Below are 12,016 nucleotides of genomic sequence, written 5' to 3'. Positions count from 1 at the left end.
TGAAAGCGTTATGCTACTCTGTTGTGAATGAACAGTTTCAGGCTACTGTGTTCTGTAAGACATCGTTACGCTACTCTATTCTGGTAGAACAGTGTTCTGTTACTGTGGTCTGTAGGAAAGTTCTGCTACTTTTTCATACAGAATTCAGTAGCATAGCTCTGAATACGGGATACAGTGTTGCGCTTCACATTCAACACAGAGCTTGTAGCGCCCCCTATGGATTCTATTAGAGGGTTAGCGTAGCCCATTTTTCAGATAACATGATTCACCCCCTGAAATGTAATCCTAAAAATACTGTAAATATCAGAAATCAAACATTTCATACCCCACTGTATCTAGGTTAAAGTACCTGAAACAGAATTTCACACAGTTGAAAAGACCTAAAATAAAATTTTAATTTTCCCACATCCTGTAGTTTAAAGTACCTGACCGAGAACGCCAAAAGTTTCACCCCACACAGGTGAAATGACCTGAAATGAAATGCTAAATTCTCCACTTCATACATCTGCTAGAACTTGACAAATGATTCACTCCATCTTGAGAGCTTGAACTTCAGAGAAACACAGCTAATCAAAACAAAGCTCATTTACATATATCTTAAAGGCACTGTAATAAACAAAAACAGCCGGTTTTAATTGTAAGGGATAAAGCGAGATTTTTGTTTCACGATACTCCACAAACACTAAGTAGGACTGAAGAGAAAAGAGGAAAAATGGAGTTTATGGTCCTTTAACATAATATTTGGACATTTAGGCCCAGCCCTAGGTGTGTCTTAATCTTCACACATCACTGCTATTACATTATCAAAAATGTTAAACAAAAAAATACATTTAAAATAATGACAGGATACAGGGTGGTAAAAGGTGTCTTGCACGCAGAGTTCAGTGGAGTCTCATCAAGTTCATGCACAGAGTGGATTCTGCTGCAGTTCTGTTTGTATATAGATCATGTAGCTGGTAGAGAACTGCTCAAGCGCTGCTCCTGCATTTTCTCTTAAAGCAGTTCAAAACTATGCCTGACCACCAAGGTCTATACATGACCTTTTAAGAATAGTGGACACACTTCTTGATTCACTGAATAACTTCTTTTCTCAATACTTTTAAAATCTGCTGGAATTTGTCACTTTTTTAACATAAAGGTTCTCTTTATCAGCTGTTCAGGGTAAATGCTGTGCTAATGCTACTGTTCCTCTCCTTCTTTCCCATTAAGAATAGAGCGTCTATGGCGAGACGTTTAGCTGAGTGTAAATGAGCTGTACTATTGTACAATTTCAGAATGTTCATTTGTCCCCCGCCACTGTCTACCTTAAGACTAGATTACTGTAATGCACTTTTATCAGGTTGTTCCAGCAGGAACCTCAATAAACTTCGACTAGTTTAAAATGCTGTAGCCAGGGTCCTTACTAAAACTAGAACATTTGACCATATCAGTCCAGTTCTATCAGCACTGCACTGACTCCCAGTTAAATTCTGTACTGATTATTAAATTCTTCTATTCACATACAAAGCCCTACATGGCCTCACTCCTGAGTACCTGCGAGATCTTATTACATATTTTGATATAATATGATCTTATTACACACGCGTTGCCCCGGAGGGCGCATGTGCACTCGACTGAGCGCGGACAGACCTGTGCCCTCTTTACTGTCCGTAAATATTCAACCCGCTTTCTGAAATATTCGTCTGAAAATGTTTGCCGGTAACCTTAAGTTACGCCAGATATTTTAACCACCAACCCGTTTACCTTATAAATGATAAACTTGAACTTGATTACTGCGCGTCACCTCAACGGGTTTCATTCTGATAGATCTGTGAAACGTACGATTGTATGAATGCACCAGATCTTTCAACACATCTAAATACCTGTAAGTGTTTAACCCCGTAAAATACCTAAACATACGACCCGTGAGAGTTTTGTTGAAACGCTCCACCACGAGGCCTTCAGTTCTCTAGCCGTAGTGAAATGTCTAATGTTATATCTTTTCAAAGGGTTTTAAAAAGATTTGTTTAAAAACTCCTTACCTTTGTCGGATTGTAGAGTGACGGGTCGTCTGCCTTCCAAAAATATTTTATAAGCCCTAGTCACGATTCGTGCTCATTTATTTTACCCAGGAGTTTTTAGAAAAAATGTCTATACACGTGAGAATATTTTTTTTTCATCATTGTACTGAAAGATTGCTTAAATCCACCAAATCAATTCACCACTGAGCTTCCTTTTCCTTTTCCTTAAACTAGAACCACGTTCCTTCTGAAATGAATTAGTCTGGGTTTATTTAAGGAATATGTGTCTAAACTCCCAAGAAAAACATCGGCCTCATTTTATTATTATATTATTGTTTATATTGGGCGGGATAGGAAGCTACAGCACAACCAGAGATCCGCTCCGTACCTGACCCCTCAAAGACCACCATACAGCTAGAAGCACTGCGGTCAAGAAACGCTGGAGCTGAAACCTGTGTGTTTCTTTAATATCTGGAGACAAATCCTGATCATTAGCTAGCTAACTACCATGTGTTCAGTGAAAGGTCAGCATTTTTATTATTGGAAACACAAATAACTAAAGAAAGAAATACACAGTAAATAGAAAGTCATTTGCATGAAATCATACAGAATTTTCTCTGTGGAGGATATTTCATTATTTTTACTTAGAAAACAAAAGAAGAAGACTCTTGGAAGATTCTCAGGGGTAAGTGGAATAAAGTAATGGGAGGTGAAACAGTATAGCCATCAAATGTAATGTGATGAACCAACTTCATATGAATAATTGTGTCTTTTATAGTTGATTATAAGATATTTAAGATAAGATAAGATACTTTTATTGTCATTGCACAATTTACAACGAAACTGAGCAGCAATCCTTAAGGTGCTTAAGCATACAATAATTAACATGACTAAAAACAAAAATAGACACACAAATTTACACAGTGGATGATGAAAATATATACAATATAATTAACAGATTATTGCACAAGTCCTGAGTAGTTTAGAGATTTTTTCAAAATAAATATGGAAAAGTGAAAGTGCGCATGGCTGGTGAAAGTGCAGCTATCAGTGTTGTTGTTGTTGTTTTGTTTTTTTCTTTTTTTTACTTTTCAGTTTTCAGTTCCTTGGTAGTGCTCTGTGAATGTATGTGTGTTTTGCTGTGTTCAGTTCCCGTACAGCGCTGGGGTAAAAACTGTTTTTCAGTCTTTTGTCCTGGATGTGATGGACGTGAAGCATTTTCCAGAAGGCAGCTGTTGGAACAGATGATGTCCAGGGTGGGAGGAGTCCTTCAGGATGTTGGCTGCCCTGCTGAGGCAGCGGGAGCTTAACAAGTCCACCAGACTGGGCAGTGGACAGCCGGTGATCTTCTGGGCTGAGTTGATCACTCTCTGCAGTGCTCTCCTTCCTGCCGCTGAGCAGCTGACGTACCATGTTGAGATGCAGTAGGTCAACACACTCTCAATGGCACAGCGGTAGTAGGACACCAGCAGCTTCTCATGGAGGTTATTTTTCCTGAGAATTCTCAGGAAATAGAGTCTCTGCTGTGCCATCCTGACCGCAGCTGTGGTGTTGGTGTTCCAGGAGAGATCTTCAGAGATGTGCGTACCCAGAAATCTGAAGGAAGGCACTCTTTCCACACAGTCCCCATTTATGAAGAGTGGTGTGGGATCGATGCATCTCCTCCGTATGTCTGTAACCAGTTCCTTTGTTTTAGAGGAGTTCAAGTTGTTCTCTGCACACCACTCAGCCAGTCCCTGGACTTCATCCCTGTAGGCGGTCTCGTCTCCACCAGATATGAGTCCCACCACGGTCGTGTCGTCCGCAAACGTGTTGCTGGAGTGGGTGGGGGTGGAGTTGTGGGTGTAGAGTGCGTAAAGAAGAGGACTCAGCACGCAACCTTGTGAAACTCCAGTGTTGAGTGTTACCCTAGAGGAGTGACGGCGGCCAAATCTAACAGACTGGGTGTGGTCTGTTAAAAAGTCCTTAATCCAGATGCAGGTGGGTTGGGAAAGTCCAAGGTCTGTGAGTTTGGTCACCAGTCTGCTGGGGATGACCGTGTTAAAGGCAGAGCTAAAGACTATGAACAGCATCCTCACATAACTCCCCTGGTGATCCAGGTGTGTGAGTGCTGTGTGAAGGGCAGTGGCGATGGCATCCTCAGTGGACCTGTTTGCCTTATAGGCAAACTGATGTGTGTCAAAGCTGAGTGGGAGACTGGCTCTGATGTGCTGTAGAACCAGTCTCTCAAAGCACTTCATTTATGACTGTTCTAGGTTTTTACTCTGCACTACTGCCTTCATCACTACACTTTATTGCAACATCATAATGAAGCTTTTGTGTATTTTCTGCTTTTGTCTTACAGTGTATGATGATGTTGATGCCGTCCATCCTGTGATGAGGAACATTTGTCACCGCTTTAGCTGAAACAGGGCTGCAAGTTTACCTCTAAAGGACTCCCAGGTCATCTTCAAGAGATGCTTAGCAAAAGTGTAAGCACACCATTTTCATCTCGACCAGCAGACCTACAGAAGACTCTTAAATTCAGTGATGCTCTCAGAGGGAGAATTATGTAAGTATTCCCTTGATGATGTTGGTGTGACGGGCCGTCTGCATACTGAAGTGATTCCATTGTTTTGGAAAGTCACGTATATAAAAAACATAGACACTGTGTGGGTTCTGTGTGGTAAAATGTTGCTTGTGGTTTCTGGTGGGTGTCTTTTTAATAAGGCTGATATTCTCTTATATAAGTGAAACCTACATTATGTACATTTTGCCATGTCAGGATGAAATAAGATTTTTTAGCTGGTTTAATAAAACCTTTTTACTTAGTTTCATTGTCTTGTTAATGCCATATTGTAATGGTATGGAGTGCAATTTCTTTCAATTTAATCTCCATAAACATTGTTAATTTTTTTTTTCTATTTCTGTTGCTCTTTCAGTTAATGCTAAAGTTCAATATGTTTTTTTCCCGTACAGCGCTGGGGTAAAAACTGTTTTTCAGTCTTTTGTCCTGGATGTGATGGACGTGAAGCATTTTCCAGAAGGCAGCTGTTGGAACAGATGATGTCCAGGGTGGGAGGAGTCCTTCAGGATGTTGGCTGCCCTGCTGAGGCAGCGGGAGCTTAACAAGTCCACCAGACTGGGCAGTGGACAGCCGGTGATCTTCTGGGCTGAGTTGATCACTCTCTGCAGTGCTCTCCTTCCTGCCGCTGAGCAGCTGACGTACCATGTTGAGATGCAGTAGGTCAACACACTCTCAATGGCACAGCGGTAGTAGGACACCAGCAGCTTCTCATGGAGGTTATTTTTCCTGAGAATTCTCAGGAAATAGAGTCTCTGCTGTGCCATCCTGACCGCAGCTGTGGTGTTGGTGTTCCAGGAGAGATCTTCAGAGATGTGCGTACCCAGAAATCTGAAGGAAGGCACTCTTTCCACACAGTCCCCATTTATGAAGAGTGGTGTGGGATCGATGCATCTCCTCCGTATGTCTGTAACCAGTTCCTTTGTTTTAGAGGAGTTCAAGTTGTTCTCTGCACACCACTCAGCCAGTCCCTGGACTTCATCCCTGTAGGCGGTCTCGTCTCCACCAGATATGAGTCCCACCACGGTCGTGTCGTCCGCAAACGTGTTGCTGGAGTGGGTGGGGGTGGAGTTGTGGGTGTAGAGTGCGTAGAGAAGAGGACTCAGCACGCAACCTTGTGAAACTCCAGTGTTGAGTGTTACCCTAGAGGAGTGACGGCGGCCAAATCTAACAGACTGGGTGTGGTCTGTTAAAAAGTCCTTAATCCAGATGCAGGTGGGTTGGGAAAGTCCAAGGTCTGTGAGTTTGGTCACCAGTCTGCTGGGGATGACCGTGTTAAAGGCAGAGCTAAAGACTATGAACAGCATCCTCACATAACTCCCCTGGTGATCCAGGTGTGTGAGTGCTGTGTGAAGGGCAGTGGCGATGGCATCCTCAGTGGACCTGTTTGCCTTATAGGCAAACTGATGTGTGTCAAAGCTGAGTGGGAGACTGGCTCTGATGTGCTGTAGAACCAGTCTCTCAAAGCACTTCATTTATGACTGTTCTAGGTTTTTACTCTGCACTACTGCCTTCATCACTACACTTTATTGCAACATCATAATGAAGCTTTTGTGTATTTTCTGCTTTTGTCTTACAGTGTATGATGATGTTGATGCCGTCCATCCTGTGATGAGGAACATTTGTCACCGCTTTAGCTGAAACAGGGCTGCAAGTTTACCTCTAAAGGACTCCCAGGTCATCTTCAAGAGATGCTTAGCAAAAGTGTAAGCACACCATTTTCATCTCGACCAGCAGACCTACAGAAGACTCTTAAATTCAGTGATGCTCTCAGAGGGAGAATTATGTAAGTATTCCCTTGATGATGTTGGTGTGACGGGCCGTCTGCATACTGAAGTGATTCCATTGTTTTGGAAAGTCACGTATATAAAAAACATAGACACTGTGTGGGTTCTGTGTGGTAAAATGTTGCTTGTGGTTTCTGGTGGGTGTCTTTTTAATAAGGCTGATATTCTCTTATATAAGTGAAACCTACATTATGTACATTTTGCCATGTCAGGATGAAATAAGATTTTTTAGCTGGTTTAATAAAACCTTTTTACTTAGTTTCATTGTCTTGTTAATGCCATATTGTAATGGTATGGAGTGCAATTTCTTTCAATTTAATCTCCATAAACATTGTTAATTTTTTTTTTCTATTTCTGTTGCTCTTTCAGTTAATGCTAAAGTTCAATATGTTTTTTTTTTTAAATATTAAAATATGAAATAATAAGATAAAGCTAGTTTATTGTTGTGAAAATTGGCAGTAGTTTAGGGTTCTGATGGACTTTAGTTTAGTTCATGAAGTAATGTGAAGGAAAGGACACTCCCTCTCTATGGAGTTCACTTTTATAAAGCAAAAACACACAACGACTTCTGCACTCGAGAGTCTAATACAGTGTCTTTAATATTCAGCCTCCGATCACTCACTATTAAGGACACAGAAGCCGTTCACTCCAATAGAAGAGTGCACTTCTATATAGTGAGAAGGAATCCCTTTGGAATTGACCTCATGGATGGAGCTTGGATGTCACTGTGTGGTCAAACTGATAAACTGCAAGAGTTATAAATAGATAGCACATATTGACAAAATCTGAATAAATGGAATACATAAAAAATCTGTTTTAACAGCTTTTAATCTGTTGAGGCTTTTTAACAAAACTACCTGTAAAATAAAGTAATCTTTACTGACAAAAATAGCAGAATCTTCTGCAATTTAACAAAAAGACTTTAGTTATGCTGATATATCTCTGCCAAATACATCAAATACTGTCAATAATGCATTTAAAAAATAAGAACTGCTAGAAAATATGTGAGCAAAGATTGTCTACCTTATGAGATGGTATAAATGATATTTGAACAGATTTGAACTTTGACTTTATTGATGCATTTGATTCATTTAAAGACTGAATTCTTCAGTAAGTGAAATTCATGTTTCTATAAACTGTAGAACCACAGTCAAAAGTTATTACCTGTGATTTATTCTTACATTTCTAATATTTAAATCAAGCATAAATGACCCATCCCCACATTCTCCAATACACACATAAAGGTATTACAGTCCAGCTGTGCAACATGTTGGGTGCAGATTCCTACCAGAGCCCCACAGATAGAAAAATGATGACCCACCAGTTACAGCAGACATATGACTCTCCCATCATAAAGCTATGAACTCTGCAGATGTTTGCGGTTCCGGTGGACAGGTCGTACGCTCGCTCACCTGCTGTTTGTTTGTTTGCTCTCTTATTACTTGAAAAATGACTTGTTTTGATTTGCTTATTTTTTTCAGCTGGTTGGTATTGTAATCTTTGTGCCAACTGCGACCTCTTACTTAATGTTACTTTGTCTTACCATCTGTCGATTGCGCTTCTGTGTGTTTGTTTACCTCAAGGAACATGGCGACCGCAGAGGATCGTGCTCTTCGGACGCTCAGCAAGGAGCTTGCTCTGCTGGACCAGAAGATCCAGTGGCTTTTGGAGAAGCAGGCCGAGGAAAATAGTAATTTACCAGTATCACTCTCATATTGCTTATCAGATAAACCCTGCAGTATTGAGACTGTGTCTGTCCCTCATATAGTCCGCAATTGTAGACGTTCAAAAATCAATTTTAACAACCTGATTAGAATCAATGTTAGCGCTTCGTGATTTCCGAGTACTAGCAACTCCCACATTAAGTTTGGGCTGTTAAACATACGTTCTCTAGCATGTAAAGTAGTCATTGTCAATGAAATTATTACTGTAAACCCCCTCAGTTCACTGTGTCTTTGTGAAATGTGGGTTAAACCTAATGAATTATTGCTCTGAATGAATCGACTCCCCCAGGCTTTAACTACTGCAGTTATCCACTAAGGTCAGGTCGTAGCGGCGGCGTAGCCTCAATCTATGATTCAGTTCTAGGCCTAATCCAAAACTCAGGTTATGAAGCTAAATCACTTGAAGTGCTTAGTCTTAAAGTGGGAGGCTTTTCTCCGGCTTCTAGAAAGCAGCACTGTGTTCTGCTTATTACAGTCTATCGTCCTCCTGGACCGTATACAGATTTTCTTTTCTTTTCAGAAGTAGCTGTCTCTACTGATGAGGCTTTGATTGTTGGAGATTTCAATATTCACTTTAAAAAAAAGACTCAGGACCCCCTTAGAACTGGGTTTAAAATTAATCTTGATGCTTTGGGATTTATTTAAAATGTTATAGGTCCAACTCATAAATATAGGTCCAACCATACACTAGACCTAGTTCTGACCCTGGGTATTGAAACAGAACATTTAGTAAGCACTTCTCAGCCTGACTCCATTTCTGACCATTACCTAATCATGTAGTCTTAAACCAGGATATCCGCCTGCCGCTTCGCTTTATGAGCAAAAACGTACCGTAACAATGTCTACAGCTAGTGTATTTATTAATAACCTTCCAGATTTAACCATCTCCAGCCCATCTCATCATATAGATCTTGAGCATGAAACAGATGATCTGCTGTCTGTGCTCCGCTCTAATCTTGACAATGTTGTGCCAATTAAGATCAAACTAATTATGGAGAAAAAGCTAGCGCCTTGGTATAATGACCATACGCATAGTCTCTACGGCTTGAATGGCATCATAGTCATGCAGAATGCAAAATAGCCTTAATTAAAGTGGATGTCTCTGAAGCTTTGGAGAAGAGGTAACTATAGTTTATTACTGAACATGACACAGAGAAAATAGTAGCTGCAGTCCACACCTATGCTGACAGTGTGTAATTCTTTATCATATTGTCTTCAGAATAGGAGAGTCCAAGACAACGAAAACCTGAACATGAATGAACATGAGATCAGTGACCTCAGGAAGTGATTATTTTTTTGAGTGGTAATGTAGAAGTAAATGTACTTGTAGTATGATTCCTAGTATTTACTCATCTCACATTTGACAGTTTTGATTGGGGAACAGATGATCAGGGAGAAAAGGAAAAGGTGATGACAGCCCAGATGAGGAATATGTTCCTCGTCTTTGTAAACAGTCTGTTAGAATTTGATTCTTACAGCTGCTGCTTCATGACTGGCAGGGGAAGACCCAGACTGAGGTCGCTTCGCCCTGATGACCCCAGAAGGTTTGGCCTGCTTCTACCTGTCCCGGCACCAACCATAGAGGAACTCAGGCAAACCCAGGCTTGATCGTATGCTCCACAGCTATAAACTATCCTTTCTTTTCTACATCACACTGTGCTGAAGAACTAGCCCACAAAACAATGACTACATTTTTGTGTAATAACTTCAGTTATTCTCCACAGTGCAGCGTTCCAGACAGACTAATGAGCAGCAGTTCCCACTGGAGGAAGAGCTGCACATCTCTCAAGTCCCTTTAAAGTCCATTTTACATATTTTTCTGTATTATATTTATTCATATCTGTTGCTATACCTTGTTTTGCATTATTTTGTTGGGAACATAGCTCTTAGTCTATGCCCAGCATGCTCGTGAATGAGGGAAAGATCACACAGAGAGCTGTCCGCCTTGAGTAGAAGAGTTTTATTGCGTTGGTCTGCAGAGAACGGAGACTACATAACATAGAGATGTCGGTGTAGTCTGAAGGACACTTCAGGCTACATTGTTTATATTCACAAAGCAGGGCGTCGTCTAGTCCTAACTTCTGCCTCCTGTGTTTTGCGTGTTCTGATTGGTGCCTTTATCGGCTGCATTTTATGTCTGCTTTTTATATTTTCACAAACACTTTCTGCTAATCTAATTACTTTGAACTACATGTACGCCCTGTGCTGTGGTTCCTCTTTTCGTGAGCAAGTTTCAACTGCCATGTGCTGATCCAGTTACACCCAACATGTACATTTTGTTATCTTCCTTATATTTCTTAGAATATACGCTGTTCTGCTTGTCTGGTTTCAGGGTTATATTGAGCAAGCAAGTTCCCTCTAGTCTCATGATTCAAACCCATAACTATAATTATAATCTCACAATTTTTATAATAAGGTTGTTGCACTGATTGGATTTTGTATACTGATCTCACCATTCCTGGTTTTATTAATAATATACTATAAAATTTTCACTTTTCAATACTGTAAATCATGTTCATCATAACCATTTTAAACAATGTGATTACTGTTTTTTATGTACTTACCCTTATAAACCCTTGTTACTCTGTAAATAGATAATGTATATAACTGTTTAATAAAGTTGTTCATTTTCATCTTGTCTTTTTCATCAACTCATAAGTCATACTTTGTTACAACAGCATTGTTGTTAAAATAAAGTCTAATTATTAATGAACAAACAACAATGTTAGAAGTGTAAATCAGGGTAAAGACAGTCTGAAATAAACTGATGTGTAACAGTAACTACATGAAATGGAGGGAGCTGGTGATGAATGAAAGCTGAAGAGCTGGAAGCCCTGATGATCTTCCTGCGTCCAGAAGGTTTGTGTGGTGAAGCTCCAGTGAGGGCCCTTCATAACTGAGGTCTACAGCAGCTACTACTCGGAGAAAAGTGTGTATATTATCTGTTAAACTGAGCAGTATGTTGTCAGGATGTGTAAATTAGTAACTCCAGCTCCAGAGTGTATTTTAGGAGCAGTGGGCTTTTGTGTTCAGGAGAAGGAGCTTGTCTCTGGATAAAGCCGGCAGCGCTGCATCCAGCTCGCTAACAGTTGACAGAGTTATATAAAATCCTCATGAGCTGGTTTATAATGAACAGACAATAAAAACAGATCAAGCGAGTATATTTACTGATCATCTTACAGAATATGACTCGTCGTCGCTTGTCATTGTAAAAGTTATTGAACTCGTCTCGCGCTCGTTCCTGCAGGTTCAGTGTCCTCAACCTGGCAACCCGCTCGAGCTGCGGGTCTGGGGTTGAGGGGGCGGGGCAGACCCCTCTCTCCAGTGTTTGGAAATTGGACTGCGGTAGACATTTTAAACGATTGCTGTCATTTAGTCCTTATTGTTCCTTTTAATGTTTTATTAGAGGACATTTCACGTCGTCTCTAGTTAAAACACTCGAATACGGAGGTTTGTCAAGGACTTTTATCTCTTTTATCGGTTTGGAAACAACACCTGATGTTCAAATATTTCTCTTAAAATGAAAGTCAACCAAATTCATTAATTTTATACATTTATATTTTATTTAAGTACATATTTCAGACGCGCGTTGGCACGTGATTTGTTTCAGTGACGTAACGAAGCTTCGCTTCCAGCGATCACGTGATTTCCGGTATTTTGAGCGAGACTCTGAACCGCTGTTCGAGACGTGAGTCGACTCAGAGCGTCGAGCGACCGACTCTCCTTTATAGTCTTTACTCTCAGCTCTGTCTTACTGATCTTAGGGAGCAGAGAGCTCGAGGATTACAGCAGCTGGCTGTGTTACTGTACAGTCCTCTGTCTCGCTGACCGTCTGTGTTTCTGTCTGTTTACTGTGGAGGAACATGGAGACCGCGGAGGAACGAGCTCTCCAGACGCTCAGCTTGGAGCTCGTCCAGCTGGACCGGCAGTCCGAGTTCCACC

This window comes from Salminus brasiliensis, chromosome 20 (genome assembly GCF_030463535.1).
Source record: "Salminus brasiliensis chromosome 20, fSalBra1.hap2, whole genome shotgun sequence".
NCBI lineage: Eukaryota > Metazoa > Chordata > Actinopteri > Characiformes > Bryconidae > Salminus > Salminus brasiliensis.
This window is presented reverse-complemented; position numbering follows the sequence as displayed.